The 8,226-nt window shown below is 38.6% G+C and overlaps 1 non-coding gene across 1 annotated transcript; it reads right to left on the bottom strand.

Moving 5' to 3' along the window:
• Nucleotides 1-258: 258 nt before the first annotated feature.
• On the bottom strand, nucleotides 259-365 carry LOC121211712 (small nucleolar RNA R71). Its single transcript, XR_005906931.1, has one exon. It is a non-coding gene; the product is annotated as a small nucleolar RNA R71 (small nucleolar RNA).
• Nucleotides 366-8,226: the final 7,861 nt, after the last annotated feature.

Below are 8,226 nucleotides of genomic sequence, written 5' to 3'. Positions count from 1 at the left end.
ATGCTTCAGATAGTGGGCCAATTCAGTGGAATGTCCACCGAAGATCCTCACCTACAATTAAGACTATTTATGGAGGTATGCGATTCTTTCAAGTTTGCCGGGGCACCCGAAGATGCATTATAATTGAAGCTGTTCCCATATTCGCTGAGGGACAGAGCTCGAGCCTGGTTGAACTCATTGCCACCAAACTCAATTTCCACATGGCAAGAGTTAGCAGAAAGATTCCTTATGAAGTGTTTCCCGCCTAGCAAGAATGCTAAGTTGGGGAACGAGATCACTGCCTTCCAGCAAATGGATGATGAGTCCTTGTATGAGGCATGGGAAAGTTATAAAGAGTTATTACAAAAGTGCCCTCATCATGGAATCCCATATTGCATCCAACTTGAGACATTTTATAATGGTCTCAATGCTCACACGAGAATGGTAGTGGACTCTTCTGCTAATGGTGCTCTCCTTTCTAAGTCTTATAATAAGGCTTATAAAATTATCGAGAGGATTGTCAGCAACAATTACCAATGGACAACCAACCGAGCAGTGTTAGGAAGACGAGTTACTGGAATACATGAAGTAGACGCTCTTATTTCACTCGCATTTCAAGTATCATCAATATCCTCAATGCTTAAAAATCTTACTACTAATGGGTCTAACAGTTTTACAGCACAGCCACCAAATCAATTTGAAAATATAGCCTGTGTTGATTATGGGGAAGGACATTTGTTCGAAGAATGTCCATCAAACCCAAAATCCATGTACTACATAGGTAACCAGAACCAAAATCGAGGAAGGCAAAGACTGCAATCCAATTTTATAACCCGTCGTGGCGAAACCACCCGAATTTTTCCTGGAGTAACCAAGGAGCTGGAACCAGTAATACTTATGTCTAACCTATATCGACCCAGCCACCAAGTTTTCCCCAACAAGTTCAGAAACCAACCTAAGCTGAACCATCCAATGGCTTAGAAAATCTGTTGAAGGCATACATGGCCAAGAATGATGCCTTAATCCAAAGCCAAGCAGTTACATTGAAAAACCTAGAAAACCAAATAGACCAACTTGGAACTGAACTCAAGAACCGACCACAAGGTGCTTTACCTAGTGATACGAAAAATCCAAGGAATCCGAGGAAGGGGCATTGCAAAGCATTAACATTGAGGAGTGGAAAGACAGTAAAGCCCAACAACATTGAAGCTGAAAAGGAGTAAGCTGATGCTCAAGAATCAGAGAAAGCTCAACCGAGCGTTGAAATTCCAGTTTCACAAGAACCAGAATCTACAAAACACGATAAGGTAATTTTAGAACCAGCTAATTCTGATCAACTAACAACCCCGTTAGATGCAGAGTTGCCACAGAAGATGAATCAACCAGTTCCAGTAAAGAAACCACCACCATCCTACCCTCAAAGACTCAAAAAGTAAAAGTAGGAGATTCAATTTAAGAAGTTCCTAAACGTACTCAAGAAACTTCATATCAACATCCCGTTGGTTGAAGCACTTGAGCAAATGCCAAACTACATCAAATTCATGAAGGATATCCTGTCCAAAAAATGAAGATTCAGAGAATTTGAGATGGTAGCTCTAACGAAGGAATACATTGCATATCTTCAAGACAAACTACCCCCAAAATTGAAGGATCCTAGATGTTTTACCATACCTTGCAATATTGGAGCAACATATTGTGGTAAGGCACTATGAAACTTGGGTGTGAGTATCAACTTGATGCCTATGTCAATATTTAGAATGTTGGGGATAGGTGAAGTTAGACATACTATGGTTACATTTCAATTAGCAGATCGATCCTTAGCACATTTTGTAACGCCCCAAAAATTGGGCCTAGAAAGAATTGGGCCTTGAGTCTAGGATTCAGATAGAAGAAAACTTGAATAATTAAGAAGTTTTAAATATTATCGTTTAAGAAAAAAAATTGAATTAAATTACTACTAGAAAATTTTTACTAAATTTATTATTACGGATAATTAGTATTATGAGATAAAATTATTGTTCTTAGAAAAATATTACTGTATGTATGTTTGAAAATTTTTATGAAAATTATTATTATTATTTACTGTATTATTGATATTTGAAATTTTTATTATTAGATATATTTATAAAATTATTATTATTATAATTATTATTATTAGATAGAAAAAAATAAAAAAGAAAATATATATTTATAAAAGTATTATTGTTTTAGTGTTTAAACTCTAGGAAAAAAATTGTTTTAATTTGGCCTCTTAAGGGAATCTGGGTAGTAGGCTTCATTAATAAAATAGGGCTGAGTTTTAGCACAAGCAGGCATCTGGCCCAGTGGCTAAAGGTGCTAGGAGGGCGTGGGAGGAGCCTAGGTTCAAGGCTAGAATAAGGTTAAGAGGAGTTGCAGGTATAATTTAACATAAAGAGCGCCTGTGGCGTAGTGGTAGCAGCGTGCTGGACATATGGAGAGGGCGCAGGTTCGATTCCGTACGCGGGTGAATTTTGTTTTATTTTTAAAGTGGGCCAGAACTGAAGCAGGTAAGGTTTATAATTTATTGCGACCATATATTAGTAAGGAAGGAAGCCTGGTGTAGTGGCCAGCAGCATGGGTCTGGGCACAAGGCGGACGGAGGTCTGGGGTTCGAGCAGTAGTTCGCGCATGCAAGGTTTGGATTTTTGCTGCACGTGGGGAAGGTATTTGAACTGGACCGAAACACCCAGACCTTGATTGGAATTTGAATTAAGCAGGTTACTATAATGGAATTCAAATTGGAAAGAGGTGGGGTAAGTATTTAAGCAAACTATGGGGTGTTAGTTGGGGAGTTTTTTCGGCTAGTCTCTTGGATTTTGAGTAAATTAGCCATTGCTGATTTTTGTTCCGTTTGATTGTTTTCTTTTCTTCAGTATATATTTGGGGTATTTTAGAATATTTCCTTTGGGTTTTGATATTTTCTCTTCTTCCATTTTCTTTCCTTCTTCTTTTCTTTTATTTTTCTCTCCATCTACTTTCTCCTCTTCTTTTTCTTTTTTCCTCTATAGCTGAATCTTCTTATCATCTTGTACATCTCTATCTTTTATCAGTCGTTTCTAAACCTTCATAACCATTTTCCATAAAAAGCTGAAATCCCGAAAGCCTATATTTTCTTCTGTGTCGATTTTTCCTAGCCAAATCTTTTTACTTCTCTTCATCATTCTTGACCGATTCTCTAGTCCTCTAAACCCCAAGTTTCTATCGACAAAGCCATTACAAAATCCTCATCTTTTCTTCACTGTTACAAAAAGCCGAAAACGCATAGCCACAGGGACATAGCCAAATTTTAAGATCATTGAAGGCTCGACTTTTGTTATCATTTGAGGGCTTAGAACTACATCAAAATTGAGTAGGAATTAAGGGGAATCGTTGATTGAAGGAATCGGTGGTAAGTCTTTCCAACCTAGTCTTTATTTCGTACTTTAGAAAAAGCCGAAACCCCTAAAGGTTAGGGAGGCTGTCGATTTGGGCTTATAGCCCTAAGGGTTGTGATAATTACTTTATTTTGATAATAGTGTGATCTAGAGGCTGTTGATCAAGGGCTTGGACAAGTGGAACAACTGGATCTAAACCTAGTCACTAACTTCGGCAAAGGTAGGATCGCTAGTGCCTAAGGTGTTATTGGCGGAATATGGTAAGGAGTTAATATGTAGTTCGTTTTCGATAGTTAGATTAACGTGGTAGTAATAAAATTGTAGGCAGTTCGTGTGTGGATCTCGTCAACGAATCGTCATAAAACAGGTGTGTAAATGACACCCACTCGTAGACTAGATCGGTAAAAGCCGAAAAGCCAAAAAGTCGAAAAGCCAAAAAGCCGGCATTTGTGAACTTGCAAGCGTGCGAGCGCTCGTGAGGTGGTTTGGTTGTTAATTTTGGTAATCGCAAGTAGTATGATTGCAGAGTGTGCAATTTCGTGCACTTCGGTATATTTGGGGTTAATGGGCCGAAAACGGGTTAGTGGGCCAACGGGCCCAATTCGGTAAGAACCCTCAGTAAGTGATTCTGTTAGTACGTGAAAGGTAGGAATATGCATGAAAAACCCTAAAATAGGTAAATTACTAAAATACCTTTAAAAGTGGAAATTTTACAGTTTTACCTCCTAGGTGCAAAATGACTGTTATACCCCTAGGGTTAATTTTGACTAAAATGCATGATATTCTGATTATGTTTGTTGTATGCTATGACATGTATATCTGTTGCATGGGGTTGGGTTTTGTTATGGAGGAAGAACCCGTTCTGGTGGCTGTGCCACATATTCTGATATAAGCAGCTTTGCTGCGGATTATAGTTAGTGTCGCAACCGGTGCTAACACTGTAAGTGTAGGGATGGCGTGGGTGATTTATTCCCCACTGAAAGTGTAGGGATGGACGGAGGCAAGTGCAGGGTTGGATGGGGTTATCATGCATTAATCATATGAGACTGTTTTGTTATGGGCCAACTATATTGAAATGGGCCCAACTGTGTTAATATGGGCAAATCCCAGTATATCTCGACTTGTAATAGGGCTACGGCCCAGAATGATACTGATATGGGCTAGGCCCAGTATGCTCTGATATTGTAATAGGGCTATGGCCCAGATTAATACTGATATGGGCTAAGGCCCAATTAACACTGATTTCTGAATAGGGCTTAGGCCCAGTAAAGCTTGAACTGATTTGGGCTCTGGTTGGGATACTTTACACACTGAGTTTTCCAAACTCACCCCCCTTTTTCCCATCCTTGCAGGTGAGCCCTAGTTGGTGGACTTGGAGCTGGGGTGGATTCAGAGTGGCCACGAAGATTAAGTTTCTGTTTCCTTTAAAATAAGTTTCGCATTTATTATTTTGATCATTTTTATTCTGGTTTAAGTTGTAATAAGGCCGCTCTTTTTATTATTTTTAATATTTTGGGTTATTAAATTGGTTAGCTCTAGGGCGCATTTTATAAAAGTTACTTATTTTTAAAATATCACGATAATCGAGCAAAGTTTCCGCAACGTAAATATTTTCAAAGGAAATAAATATTTTAAATAGACTTAAACTTAATTTGTTGTTCGTGGACAAGTAATAGGCTTAAAGTGTGGCAATGGATGTGTGCATGTCTAGGATTGGATCATGGAAGAGCTAGGTACTTAAGCAGTCTAATTGACTCACCTCCTCTTTTCTTGAATCCTACCTGGTGCGTAGTATCCATTCACTTTAATCCATGACAAAGAAGGTTTGATACTTAACTGTTTTTTAAAATAACATGATTTTGCCACTACAAAGGTTTACAAGTTTTCAAAGTTTCCCATAAGATTTTACAAGGTTGTTAACAATGCTTTGATTATTACAATGAATCACGTTTTGGAAAAAAATAAGGCTAAGGTTTTATTCAAGTTTAAACGGTAAAAGTTTCTAAACATTAAGAAGGGTTTTCAATGAAAACATGGTTTTCAAAAAACAGTTCAATGTGACACGCCGGATTTGGTCGTAACGTCTGGGCCGGGTTTGGGGTGTTACACATTTAAAAGGAAAAATCGAAGACGTATTGGTACGTGTAGATAAATTTATCTTCCCTGCTGATTTTGTTAACCTAGATTTTGAAGTAGACAAAGAAGTGTCAATTATCTTAGGAAAACCATTATTAGCAACCGGAAGGACCCTTATTGATGTACAGAAGGGCGAGCTTACTATGTGTGCTCAGGATGATCAGGTAACATTTAACGTTTTTAAGTCTATGTAATTTCTTGACACAATTGACGGTTGTTTACAGTATCCGACTTAGAAGATTTAATAGTGGAGAAGGAGCTCAGCTATGTGGAGGATCCGTTGGAAAAAATTTTGACATCAGATCCTCCGAATAATGAAGAGGAGGATAAGTAGTTAGCTTTGTTAGAAGCTAATCAAAGAGGATTTATTCTGCAATCCCGCTTTGAATCTTTGGAGCTAGAGGAAAGGGATTATGCCCAACCAAAAGCGTCAATCGAGAAGCCACCTAAATTAGAACTCAAGGCACTACCTTCACTTCTAAAATATGTTTATTTAGGTAACTCTTCTACTCTGTATGTGATTATTTTAGTAGAATTAACTACTGAGCAAGAAGAGAAAATCATCTTGGTGCTGAAACAATTCAAGAGGGCTACCGGATGGACCATAGCCGATATCCGTGATATTAGCCCATCTGTATGCATGCACAAGATCATACTAGAAGATGGCAAGAAAGGGACGATCGATGGACAATGAAGACTAAACCCTATCATGAAGGACGTAGTAAAGAAAGAAATCATTTAGTGGTTAGATGGGGGTATAATTTACCCCATCTCAGATAGTTCATGGGTAAGTCTGGTCTAGTGCATGCCAAAGAAAGGAGGTATCACGGTCATAGAAAATGAGAATAATAAGTTGATACTGACTAGAACGGTTACGGGATGGAGAATTTGCATCGATTACCTGAAGTTGAACAAGGCAACAGGGAAAGATCACTTTCCTTTGCCATTTTCAGACCAGATGCTGGATAGACTCATGGGACGAGGCTATTGCTATTTTCTTGATGGATACTGGGAGTATAATCAGATTACAGTAGCACCAGAAGATTAGCACAAGACAACATTCACGTATCCGTATGGTACATTTGCATTTAGACGCATGCCATTTGGTTTATGTAATGCACCTGCTACATTTCAAAGATGTATGATGTCTATTTTTACTGACATGGTTGAGAAGTATTTGGAAGTTTTTATATATGATTTTTCAGTATTTGGAGATACGTATGATGATTGCCTAGCCAATCTAGCCAAGCTACTAAGGCGGTGAGAAGAAACAAACCTAGTACTCAACTGGAAAAAGTGTCATTTCATGGTACGAGAAGGGATTGTTCTAGGGCATCGGATAACGAGACATGGAATCAAAGTAGATAAACAAAAGGTAGATGTTATTGAGAAACTCCCACCTCCAACATCTGTAAAAGGTGTTAGGAGCTTTTTGGTCCACGCTGGTTTCTATCGAAGATTAATCAAGGACTTCTCTAAAATTGCTAAACCCTTATGCAAATTATTGGAGAAAGACTCGACGTTCAAGTTTGATGAGGAATGCTTAAAGGCTTTCAAAGATTTGAAGAGTCAATTAGTTACGGCACTCATAATAGTCACACCAGACTAGGATCTGCTATTCGAATTGATGTGTGACGCGAGTGACTTCACGATAGGAGCCGTTATGGGCCAGCGAAGGAACAAGGTTTTTCATCCCATTTACTACGGAAGTTGAACTCTGACAGGAGCTCAACTGATTATATGGTAACAAAAAGAGAGTTACTTGCTATTGTGTTTGCTTTTGACAAGTTTCGATCTTATCTTATAGGTACCAAAGTGACTGTCTATACGGACCACTCAGCAATTAAGTACTTACTCTCTAAGAAAGATGCTAAGCCGAGGTTGATCCGATGGGTAATTCTACTTCAAGAGTTCGATCTAGAAATTCAAGATCGAAAGGGAGTGGATAATCAAGTAACAGATCACTTGTCCAAATTGGAGCCGCAAGAAGGGAACTCTTCTCTTATACTAATTCAAGAAACATTTTCGGATGAACACATACTAAAGGTAAATCATGTCCATAATACCCATTGGTTTGCTAATATTGCTAATTATTTAGCTTGTGGTTTAATGTCAACTGATAAGACATATCATCAAAGGAAAAAGTTTCTTCACGATGTGAAGTACTATTTTTGGGAAGAACCATACTTGCTCAAGAAGTGTGGAGATCAAATGATCAGGAGATGTGTGGCAGAAGATAAAGTACAAAAGATTCTATAGCATTGTCACTCAGCTCCAAGTAAAGGACACTTCGGAGGTACTCGTACTGCGGCCAAAGTATTGCAAGCCCAATTCTTTTGGCGAACACTATTCAAGGACGCATACGCTTACGTAAAGAGTTGTGATCGATGTCAAAGGGTCAGAAATGTCACCAGTAGAAATGAGATGCCTCAAACAAACATCATTGAGGTAGAATTATTCGATGTTTGGGGCATTGACTTCCTCAGTCCTTTCCCTCCATCTTTTGGTCACAAGTACATCTTGGTAGCTGTAGACTACGTATCTAAGTGGGTCGAAGCTGAAGCTTATTCAACAAACGATGCTAGGGTTGTAATATTTGGAACCCCAAGAGCTATTATCAGCGATGAAGGGTCCCATTTTGTGAACAAATGGTTGAAATGGTTTTTAGATAAACATGGAGTGAAACACAAGGTCGCTACAGCTTACCATCCGCAGA

The sequence above is a fragment of the Gossypium hirsutum genome, chromosome A12, assembly GCF_007990345.1.
Source record: "Gossypium hirsutum isolate 1008001.06 chromosome A12, Gossypium_hirsutum_v2.1, whole genome shotgun sequence".
Lineage (NCBI taxonomy): Eukaryota > Viridiplantae > Streptophyta > Magnoliopsida > Malvales > Malvaceae > Gossypium > Gossypium hirsutum.
This window is presented reverse-complemented; position numbering and strand designations above follow the sequence as displayed.